Genomic DNA, 12207 nt, shown 5'->3' on the forward strand with positions numbered 1-12207 from the left:
CTGTTCTTTAGGTAACATTAATATATCACACATGCAGTTGTTATAATTATCAATTTACCTGCCAGGGAACTGCCAAGCAAAGATATCCCAAAAATATGAAAGATTTGTTGTCTTTCCTGTAGTAACAACTCGTGACTGTAACTGCACCAGACAGCATTGTATTTTTTACTATTTACTAATACATTTGTCTGTGTAAGTCACTAGAAATTTGCATTTTATTTTGAAAAGATTTTCATATGACCTAACAGGACTTTAAAATGCCTAATCTTTTTCTCAAGATACAGACTTTATACTTAAGGCTTGAGATTACAACAGAGTGTCAAAAAGCCTTGCAAGTCAGACGAGTTGCACAGGAAAAAAACAGGCTAAAGAAATAAAACACAGTGTGAAAAGAAAGCTTACTTACTAATGCTGACCTATAAAAGTTACCTGGAAAACAACAACATCCTGTTGAATATACTGGTGCATATATTTGCTAGAACCACATTTCTTTGTCTGATTGCTCTTTGCCAAGGAGGATTAAGTTGAAAGTAGATTCTTAACAAGTCAAAACAAGAAATAAACATATAGTTAAGTCACTGGTTGATTTGTGGCCACTAATAGGGTTATACTTTGTACTGCTCTGTGTTTAGCCAACTGTTCAGTCTTTTTTTTTTTTTTTTTTTTTTACCTCTCTTTTTTGGGGGGGAAGGTGGTTTCGTTTGGGTTTTTTGTTTGTTTGTTTGGGGTTTTTTTGTTTGTTGTTTTGTGTTGGGGGTTTTGTTTGTTTGTTTGTTTGTAAACTAAGCAGCAGAAAAAAACTTCCCTGGATCTGAAAGTTCACTGTATAGACAAATGCTAGGTAAACTAAGGATGGCCTGCTCTGGAATTTTTAGTCACAAACAAAAGCAGTGATAAACAGGCCAGTGTGCTTCCAATCTGAAAAGGCCTCCACAACACTGCCATCCAATATCCTACACAAAGAGACATTAATGTCATAACTGAAATCTTTAATCTCTAGTCTGTTTCATGGTTTACATTTTTAAATAGACATTCAAATGCCATTTGAAGAAAACAAATGATGCAGTATCTATTAGTACCCTTAGAAAGTTATTCTGATGACTAAGCCAGCTAAGTCTTAGAAATACACCTCTCCATTTCCTTACAATTCACGACACTTTCTCATCCCTCCCTCTTTCCTTATTTTTTTCCCACTTCTTTAATGAATATTTGTTCTACCTCCTCAATGTTCAAAAGGGAAGGTACAGGAAGAAGTACAAATAAGCATCTGGAAGGTGTGAATGTTGGGGGAGATCATAGATCACTAGCCTTTTACTATTATTTTCATTGTGTAAGACATTCCAAGTAAGGACATACATTGTTTTCTTTATAAACAAATAATCAAGGCTCTGCAGCAATTTTCCCTACTTCACAACCTACCTCGACATTTTTGACATGGATGCATTCCATATGTTGTTTTTTGTTTTTTTTTTAATTAACGAATATTCTGTTGGTCTTGTCTATGTATTCAGCTACTGTAAAATGGTCTATCTAGTACAGCTCAAATCTTAAAGAAATAAAGATACTAGTGACATGGGATGCAGAATTTGGGAAAAGTGAACCCCAAACTACTAAGCATATTCCTTAACTCTTCCCTCAAGATATCTACACAATTATGCTGCTACTAAGGCTGAGACTGATATCAGAACTCTGTGCAACTTTTATCTTTCTGCTGGTATTTCAAACAAACACAACAATCACCCTCAAGATGTATCAAGCTGTCAAATTCTCAGTCTCTAGTGTTTTTCCTTGTTGTTCTGCCTTTGTTCTTCCTGCAGTTCTGCACTGTGAAGCAGGCATGTTAAATCCTGGGGACAGAAGGGATGGGAGCCAAAAGCTGGAAAACAAAATAGAACAAGCAGGGCAACCCTTCCGTGCTGCACCCACCACCTGTTCCATACAGTGATATTCCATACAGATCTTTCCCTGCACAGAGAAACAGGTTCTTCTGGCTACAGAGTCCTCTTACACTTATGTTCCAGAAGTTTTGTTAACAGAGAAGCCTGTACATCCTGCTCTTGCTCTGCGTTGTCCAGGTCTCCACACTAGCTCAGCACAGTCTTCAGACACTGCTGTTACCTATTTCTTGCTTCCTCCTCCTCCTCCTCAAGTATACTTCTCTCCTCCATGAACACATAGGGCAAGGAAAAAGGATTCACGAGATAATGAATGGTCAAAATAACATCTGCTATAAGTAGATACTAGCGGTGTGAAATAAAGTCTTATCACTGTAAGATGGCACAGCAATGAAGTTACATTTCTTTTTCCCATTGTGGTACTTCAATTCTGCTGTCATATTATCCAGCAATATTTGTTTATCCAAGATGATTTAAGGTCTTAGTGTGGGCTTTCAGTTGCCTTAGGTTGAAGAGGCTTCCACTGGTACGATATCGGATGTAGATACTGTTCTCTTCATCGAGGTCTGCCATGGCCTTTGGAGCATCACGCTGGAAAGGATTGTGAATAGAGTTGGTGCAGGAACGCAGCCGTGCTTCACACCACTGGCTATTGGAAAGGGCTCAGAAAGTGCGTCGCCATATCTGACTTGACCACACTGGTCCTCATGAAGCGAGATGATAATTTTGAGGAACTTGGAAGGACATCCTAAACGTTCCAAAATCTGCCACAGACCTTTTCTGCTCACAGTGTCGAAAGCCTTGGTGAGATCAACAAAGGTTACATAGGGCCCTTTGTTCTGCTCCCTGCACTTCTCTTGCAGTTATCTGAGAACAAATGCCATGTCTGTGGTACCTCTGTTGGCTCGGAAACCACAGTGGCTTTCAGGTAGAAGATCTTCTGCTATGGTGGGTATTAATCTGTTCAAAAGAATTCTTGCAAGGATTTTACCAGCAATGGAGAGCAGAGTAATACCTCGGTAATTTGAGCAATCTGATTTATCTCCTTTCCTCTTGTACAAGGTGACGATGACAGCGTCACGAAGGTCTGAAGGCAGTTCACCTCGTTCCCAGCAGTGCACCACAAATTCGTGAAACTTAACATGGAGTGCTTGGCCACCGTGCTTCCAGATTTCAGGTGGGATTCCGTCAACCCCAGCCGCCTTGCCAGTTTTCACCTGCTGTATTGCTTTAAGAGTTTCCCATAGTGGGGGGCAGTATCCAGATCAGTTTTCACTGGTTGTTGTGAAATCTACTGCACTCAAAAAAGATCTGCTTGCTTCTTTTGTAAGTTGTTCTGCTTTAGAGTGGATGCTTAAGTTTTTGCTTTATTCTTTGTAAGTTGCTTTTTCTCATTATTATTGCTACATCGGTTTAAGTGTGTTTTTGCAGTTAGACCCTATTCATATTATTTGCAGCTACATTTTTCATATAAGCTCTTTCACTCACTGCCAGATAATGCAGTTCTGGTTTTCACTGTCTGCTGTCACGGGTCAGAGCAGGAAGAAACCACACAGGCTCTTATGGATCCAGGAACTGGGACCTTTACTGCATGTACTAAGACCTTAAATCATCTTGTCTGTGAGCTGCTTTATGCTGATGATGCTGCCCTCATTACCCACACAGAAGTAGCTCTGCAGCGTTTAACATCCTGCTTTGCAGAGGCTGCTGAGCTTTTTGGGTTGGAAATTAGCTTGAAGAAGACAGAAGTTTTCTATCAGCCTGCACCTCAGGAAGTCTTCCATCATCCCCATATCACCATTGGTGAAACAGAGCTCAAATCAGTCCAGCAATTTAATTACCTGGGAAGCATCATCTCCTCAGATGGTAAGATTGATGCAGAAATAGAGAACAGGTTAGCAAAGGCATACAGAGCTTTTGGTAAACTCCATAAAAGAGTGTGGCAAAACAAACACCTGAAGAAAAGTACAAAGATCAGTGTTTACAGAGCCATTGCACTGTCTACTCTTTTATATGGATCTGAATCCTGGGTCATTTACCGCCACCACTTGCGTCTCTTAGAACGCTTCCATCAGCGCTGCCTCCGCACAATCCTAAACATCCACTGGACTGACTATGTGACCAACACGTCTGTCCTTGAACAGGCAGCAGTCACGAGCATTGAGGCCATGCTGCTGAGAACACAGCTGTGCTGGGCAGGGCACGTCTCCAGGATGCAGGACCATCACCTCCCTAAGATCGTGCTCTGTGGGGAACTTGCCCCTGGCTGCCGCAAGAGAGGAGGCCCGAAGAGGAGATACAAGGACTGCCTGAAACAATCCCTCAGCCTTGGCCATACTGATCACCACCATTGGTCTACCCTGGCCTCCAGTCGGGAGGCCTGGAGACACACCATCTATAACGCTGCTGCTGCTTTTGAGAACACACACAGGGTCACTCTCGAGGAGAAAAGACAACGCAGAAAGAATTGCATTTTATCTGTATCACCTGGGGAGTCTTTCTGCTGAGCCTTCTGCAACTGGACTTGTCTATCTGCATTGGCCTTTTTAGCCATCAGTGTGCTTGTAGCAAGACCTAGCTCTGGAGAATTCGTTTGGGAGGGAGGAAAAGGAATAAGTGAGCTTATTTGTGAGAAAACACATTTGAAAACAGTATCAGCAACTGTGGTTTGGATCAGGGGCATACTATCTCCAAACAATCTTCCTATTCTAGTTAGTTACCTGCTTGCCAGCAGGTGAGGAAGGCAAACAAAATGCAGGGACAAAACACTGCCCTCTTCTTTCCAACCTTCTGACTCCAAAGAGAAGCCCTAGCGGAAGCCCATAAAATAAACAGTGTTTTGACCATGGTATTTCTCATGCCAAAACAATCATAAGCCACAGAGTACTTGTGCTGATAACCTTGAGCGGTCCTGAATAACAAATATGAAGTGTCATACTTGTGCTGCCTCGCTATGAAAAGAATGTTTCTGCCACACAGAGACTCTCAATAAACATAAGCATGAAGACTCAAGTGTTTCTCACATCCCTCAAAACCATTTGCCCACTTGAAACAGGGAAATAAAAGTTCCTTTACTCAAGATCAACTGCGGAAGCTTTTCAGACAGGCAGCGTAAGCAGCAATTTTTTTTGTGACGTACCTGACAAAGCCATAAGGAAAATGCCATAAGGAAAACAGCAGCGGCAACCACTGCAGCTCTTCCTATCAGGAAAGACTACCAGGTTCCTCCAAGACCTGAACAAGCCACAGACAGCATGCTAAATGATGAGGCTTAGCTCCTGAAGGATTTCACATCAGATGCTTCCAAGTTTAAGCTTGGGAAAAAAAAAAAAGCTTTTCCAACACCACCTGCTTTATTCTCACCATCTAGTGTCTTATTCTGCCCTTCTGACAGGTAAACTTAGTTAACCAGAGTTATTTCTCTTGGTGAAGAATTAGTTCCTTAGGCCACAAGGTAAATATATATTCAGAAGTATCATCCTGGCTGCAACTGTTATTATGGAGAAACAAGACAAGCCATTAGAATTTCCTAACATACAAATCCACCACCTTTACTGGTACTGCCATGGTCTGCACATGCTTCCCTTTTAAAACACAGGCACAGTCTCATTAAACACAGTGGAACTTTGTCACATGCCAGCACTGCAGCAGTCTGCAGATACAAACCACTAAGTAGTACAACAGTTTCATTTTCTCTCAAGAACTGCTGTGACGAATGACCAAGAAACAGGGATTAGACAAGTTTTGGAAAGATTAAATACCCCAAACTAGGCACAATGCCTTTTACAAAAGAACTATAACTGCAGATTTTGTGACTTTAAGAGAAGATGCCCTGTTCTCTTTAGTCCTAAGGAGACATTTTCGCCTACACCCAATTACCCTGGACTCCTAGGAAGGTTAGCAACCACTTCTGAAGAAGGCATTGTAATATATTTGGAGCATACACAACTGATAAATATCTTCTTACTGACATTCACAAACTCTGTGGTGAGCATTCTTTCTGCTGTGAAACTCCATCATCACCAACTTCAGCTGTAAAATTCAGAGGAAACATCTCTGTTCAAGAGGGCGAAAACAAAGGTATTTTCTGCCTTTACGCTTGTCTTAATTCTGTTTGGTATGTTTGTTTTTAAACATTTGCTAACATCATAATATTTCATTTGTGTAACCCTTTCCAGAGAAAGATCTGGAGATGTCATTAGGGTTTTACTACAGTATACAATCCAATCTGCATGGAGAACCGACATAAGTAAACCAACTCAAAGGAAAGGCAAGCATCAACTCCCTTGACTAAACTGTCAAACAGCTGCACGGTGACAATTCAGTCTGACACACAAAGTTTCTCTGTTTTGAATGAGATTCTATCTCCTCCAGTGTCACACAACTGCTCATTTTTTCTTTTCTGTGAGTGGGCGGGGTGGGGGACATTCTCCTTGTATCTGCTGACAAGGATTTTCTGTGTATGTTTGGAAAGAAAAAACCCAAAACCACACACCAGTTCCTTTGCCTGGGATAAAAATTTTTATCTGAAACTTAAGATTAAGGTGTAAGAAGTATGCACATAGAAAAAAGTTGCAATTGCTCTCGAACATGTTTTTCCTTTATGGTTGTTCCTTCTCAAATAAAGGAAAAGGAGTGTTAAAGAGGACAAAAGAGCTTTAAATCTGTAGCTTTGCCTTCAGTAGCAACTTCTGAAGAGAGCACGAGATACTCGTTAAACTTACCAGTTAAGTAGAGCCTCAAATCCTCTCCCAGCCCCAAAGCATTTCTCTCATTTTTCCTACCCCTCAAAAAAAAGACAGAATTCCACAACTTGAGACCCAAGGTGTTTCCGAAATATTTAAGTGTAAGACCCTTCCTTTTGCCTTTACAAGACAGAACAAGCAAAGGGCTTGTACATAGCCTGCTAAAACCTGTCTACTGTATTTGTGAAAAGACGGGAGAACAGAAATAAAATAACCAAAATTCCCACATCTCCGTTCCTCGCTACCCTAACTAGATGAGCATGATGGTGTCAGTAACAGCACCTTCACTGGCAAGGTGCACTTGCTTCATAAGTGGATTTGATTCCTCCTTTTCCTCCCCAAAAACAGGGGGCGATGGCTCACATGAGGGGTTTGGCACAAAGGCCAGATAGGGCTGCGGTCCTTTCACGCAGAATAATCAGCCACTGCCCCAAAGCCCTCTTTGTCTGCCACTCAGGCACAGATCATTTGGTTTAAGGTATTCATTATTCTGTCTCTCCCTCAAACAAATGCCCCCTCTCTCCCAGACACGCAGCCCCAGCCGGGGCTTGTGAGTCGCTATCCATGGCTAAGGCAATTAATGGAGCCTGTCATATTCACATCAGCATCAGCCTTGCCCCCAGTTCATTCATGGAGGTTCCCATGCCAATAGATAAGATTGTCTCACCTTAAAAATGAAACATTAAACATTAATTTTATCTAAAAGGCGGCTGTCACAGTAAGCATAAACCACTTCAGAAGCACCAATGCAAACGACTCCAATGAATATGTATACACATATATACATTTTAAAAAAATAAATTAGTTTCTCAAACCACGGCTTCTTTAAGTATTTCGTGCAGCTATGCTACAAAAAAAAATCAGCTCAAACTGACTTCTTTCATGCTCCTCAACCACTGACAATGAATTGTGCGTTGCATCAGACCAAAACTACAAATTCTCCAGAAAACGCACTATCAAGACTTATGAAAGCAACAAACAAAGACACTGGCAAGTCTGTAAAAAACCACACAAATAGATTTCAGTCTAATGGTCAAAATAAGCTTAAAATAAAAAAATAAAAAAATCCGTAGGAAGAATAACAGGCACACAGGTTCGTCTAAATACTGTGCTACCGGTTTAATTTGCTCATCCCCAGCCCTCCGGCCATCCTTTGCTGGGAAGCTGCCCTCATTCTTTTCTCCAGGCCCTCGTTGCCAGGGCTGCAGCTGCACGGCCCATTGCTGCTGAAGCACATGTCTCTAGAGGGGGACACAAAGGGTTTCATTATCTGCTCCTCCGAGCAGGCACAGCACCGCCAGATTAGAGCGCTCCCCCCTCTCCCCCCCAGCAGAAAGTAGGCAGGCAAGCTCTGCTGCCAGACGTGACCTTGCTCATGTGAAGGGCTGCGGGAGGCACGGGTGCCCCGGCTCAGCTGCCTGTCACCCCCACAGCTTGCTCCCCTCCAGGGATGCTCTTCAGAAGCTGCTCATTTATGATCCAGTCTCGACTCACGACTCGATGGGAAGCTCGCACTGCAGCTCAGCTAGCGGGATGAGATCTGTATTTTTAAAACCAGTAAGAACAATATCCTAATACGCCCAATCTCCCAGAAAGAAGTCTGTTTAAGAAGTCCCAGCCTTCTCTGGGACATACAGAATAAAGACAGAAAAGGACTCGGTGACTGAATCAGCACACTGTGCTGTCGTCTTCAGCACTGTTCATTCACACAGAGCTACCTTCCCAGGGCTCAGCTAAAATCTTTATTGGCTTTAACAGCTGGATTCGTTTATGAATGCATTCCCATGATTATGCCACTTGTGAAAGAGAGGGATATGGGCAGTGTTTCCATTTAGAAAATGTAGCCAAATAAATAAACAGGAGTTTTTTAAAAAAATCAAAATATTAAAAAACTAATTGTTTCTTGGACTGGTTTTGGTACCATCTTGCTTGCCAGTGTGCTGTCAGCAATTTCCTGTAAAGAAGTTGTTTAGCATTTCTAATGTCAGAAGAAAGAAAACAAGAAAAATTAATTGTTTTTCATTTTGGACTCTCTCAGGACAAAAAATTCACTGCTAAAGAGCAGAAAATTATTAAGAGAAAGATATTAACCCTTCATTAGAACCCTGAGTACCAACACATAACTCATAAAACATGCTTTTTGAGTCTGTGTGCAAATAAGTTGTCTACAATGGAAACAGAATATTTACTGCACGGTAACCAAGCTGAAGTGATCTTTAGTTTTACATTAACAGCACATGCAGAGGTTACAAGGGGTACGAAAGCATTCTCACCTAGGGTGTCAGACTGTCACACAACAAAAGATGGGAAGGAAATCACAGTTTTTCTAGGCCTTAACTAAAGGTCAAACTAGTTTTTCATTGAATGTCATCAAATCAGCAGCCCTGTACCTGGAGGTCTGTCTCTTGACGCAGCGGAGAGTGAGATCTGTGCCAGCTCTGAGGAAGCCAAGTCCCCACAGAAGGCAATCTGAATTGCAGCACTTCCTGCCCATAAGATCACCACCAGAGCACGATGGCAAGGCTGTGCACCCACTGCACTCCTGAACAGTCAGGGGATGATGACTTCCAGACACGTCCTGAAATTAAAAGGCTGCTACCTGCCCCAAAAATCAGACAGTGGCGACCTAGCCCTGGAACGACCACAGACAGAAGTATGCTGTTTTAACTCTGCGTTAACAAAGGACAGACCAGCCTACGTCACGGTAACCTCTTTCTTAGAGGTTAGGTCTTCCTTAATATGTTTACCCTTGATTCCTCTGCCGAGGTCTTTGAGCCTCATATGGTTATTTCTGAAGGGCACAAAGAAAAGCAGAGATGAACAAACCTAATTTCTAATTTGCGAACTCACAAAAGTAAGTCCACCTTTTGAAGAAAGCAAAACATTCACAGTTAACTGTCTCAGTTCTGTGTAAAGTGTTTAATCCTGAAGAATAATACAACTGGTATTATTCAAGAACCATAACTGAAGTACTTCCAGTGCAACAAAAAGTTAATTTTTCTTCTAGTCCAGAATTTGAGATGCCTTAACCTACAACTGTGGGCTTTCCTCCGTGTGAACATCTCATAAATACTTAAAGTAAGAACAAAATAAGATCAAGAAAAGGTACAGGTACCATGTTTACATAAAATACTACGTATTTTAATACTTGTTTCCACCTGCTCTTTTATCTAGCCTTATCTCATACCTCTTTCTCCCACCTCCTGCTATATAGCCCTATAACTGGGATGGTAGAACAACTAGTAGAAAGAATTTCAATTTCCGTGTTAAAACATATACATCAGCCAGAGTCCCAGGGAAGAAAAGTCCACGAGCAACAATAAAACCACACATGTTATTTCACATTAAGCAACACACAAGGCAGAAGCAACTGGAGGAGCAGTAGAATTACACAATGTGGTGCTGAAACAACATGCAGTGCAGTGAATAATGCTGAGATTTGTAAAAAGAAAGTAAATCTGCTTTTTATGCTACTAATACATGCATTTTTGAACATTTGAAATTAGGAAGTATGTGTGTATATTTTTATGTTGCTAAATAGATGTCTCAAGCATTCCAATTGCTTTAGTGAGACGTGCACAAAGCCACCACCCTCAAAACAAACACTGATTTAATTTGCTTTATAACATATTGATATCCCAGACAGTTATAAAATTTAGACAGTGCTGGTATTACACTAGTAATAACAATCAGCAGATAGTGGTCATCAACTTTGACTCATTAATTCCATACTGGTATTCTGAAGGGGAAAGAGACAAAGTCTTTAGGATTTTTGAAAAAATTCTGAAAACAATAAAATACTCTCTTGCACTTCCTGGTGAATATCCTATTTTACTGTAATATTGAAAGTGCAGTATCTCAAAAACTAAGTACTTTCTCAATGTACAAATACTAAGAGCACAACAAGGAAATAGTGAAAAGCTCTTCAGAAGCTTTTCTGAGAAGTTACTTCTCTTAACTTGTCAAGTGGCAGGCTTTTGGTTTGGTTTTTTTTGTTTTTTTTTTTTTTTTTTTTTTTTTTTTTTTTTTTTTTTTTTTTTTTTTTTTTTTTTTTTTTTTTTTTTTTTTTTTTTTTTTGGTAACTGCATGTTATTAGTAACTGTGCTATTGAACACATCATCAGAATATCATCACCTTCTGCAAAACAAGCTATTACTTCTGGACATATGTGAGCCTTCTAGAGGATTCTCAGCTGAAAAAAACCACAAAAAAAGCAAAAAGAAAGCAGTGAAACAAACAAAAAAACCACTTCCACACTTGAGCTCAGCTTCAACTACCAAATTAGCAATAGCTGCAGGGCTGCTCTGCTGTAGAAGCTTCCGGTAAGTTAACGGTACGTGACTTCTTTAAGCATATATGGAAATGAAAGTACATCACCCTATAAAGACCAGGACAAGCACATGCTTGGTTTTGGGACATACAACAACAATTTTTCTGCAACAAAACTTTACAGCTGGGATTTGATGCCTATTTACAAGGAGCTACTAGTCCCAGTAAACCAATACAGAGGTTAACAAAGAGAATCCAAGAGTCTCCAAAACCACATTAAAGCTCCCTTCCAACCCAAACCACCCTGTGATTTGTAACACACACAGAGTCCCTTGCCCTTAAACGGCACCAAGTCAGTTTTTGCAGAGCTGTCAACTTTTTCCAAGGCTTTTAAAACAGAAGTAGTTACAGTTTGTCTCCTTTACCCACCCCAATTATCCATCAGCCTTCAAATTCTTGGTCCAACTAACAAGCATCACCACAGTGGTATTAACCACTACAGCTACACTGAGACACAGGCAGCAGAAAGGAACAGGAAGAGGCAAAAAGGTAACAGGAAAGGTGTTATATTGGGGGTAACAGGAAAGTCTAGTGTTATGCTGGGGGAAAGAGAGAGGAAGGGGAGAATCAAGGCAGAGCACAGCAGAGCAAAAGAAGCTACACTTATGAAACAGGTCGAAAGTTTACATACAACGTAAAATAACTGGGTGGGAGATTTGTTTTTAAACAAATAAAAGAAATTAGAGGAGGGAAAGTAAAAGCACAACAGATAACCTACTACATTAAGAAGCTTTGCTGAAATCTATCTAAATATCCAGGGGCAACGATACTTGCAGGAGATAATGAGGAGCTAAATGGAGAGCAGAAGAAACAGGGTACAGAAACAAAGGAACCATCATATTTATAAGAGAGTACTTGCCAACAAAATCATTCTCTAGACTGAGTTATGCGAAGGTAAATAATGAAATTTTGACAGTAAATCATATTTTTCTTCCATGGCAACTCTCTTAACAACAAAAAGTTTCAGTAATCTTTCATGAGTTTGGCCTACAACAGATAAATCAAGTAATAATACCTGTATAAAAACTAGATCTGCACTTTAAAATCAGCTGGGACTAGAGATTCCTGTCAATGTGTGGCTTTTCATTTACATATTAAATCACACTCCACTAAAAGACAGAAAATCTATTCAATACAGCAGTCTTCTTGTGGCATCCCAAGTTAGGACCCTTATGTTAAAAGCATGTCAAAACTCAACAGGAAAGTTAGGTGGCTAGATTTTCAGAAGTGTCAAGTAC

The 12207-nt window shown here is 40.6% G+C and overlaps 1 protein-coding gene across 4 annotated transcripts in view; it reads right to left on the reverse strand.

Annotated features, from left to right (window-relative positions):
• CDC42SE2 (CDC42 small effector 2) overlaps window positions 1–12207 on the reverse strand; it is an 80027-nt gene that overhangs the window by 46333 nt on the left and 21487 nt on the right. The window contains exon 1 of one of the 4 annotated variants that reach the window (XM_027893845.1): window positions 430–449. The exons of the other annotated variants lie outside the window; for them this stretch is intronic. The gene's annotated coding sequence lies outside the window, so the exon portion shown is untranslated. Of the gene's footprint in view, window positions 1–429; window positions 450–12207 lie in introns of those variants that run through there. 4 annotated transcript variants of the gene reach the window in all.

This window comes from Empidonax traillii, unplaced genomic scaffold, assembly GCF_003031625.1.
Source record: "Empidonax traillii isolate 1590-97213 ecotype Southwest subspecies unplaced genomic scaffold, ASM303162v1 scaffold2:size4533513, whole genome shotgun sequence".
Classification (NCBI taxonomy): Eukaryota; Metazoa; Chordata; class Aves; order Passeriformes; family Tyrannidae; genus Empidonax; species Empidonax traillii.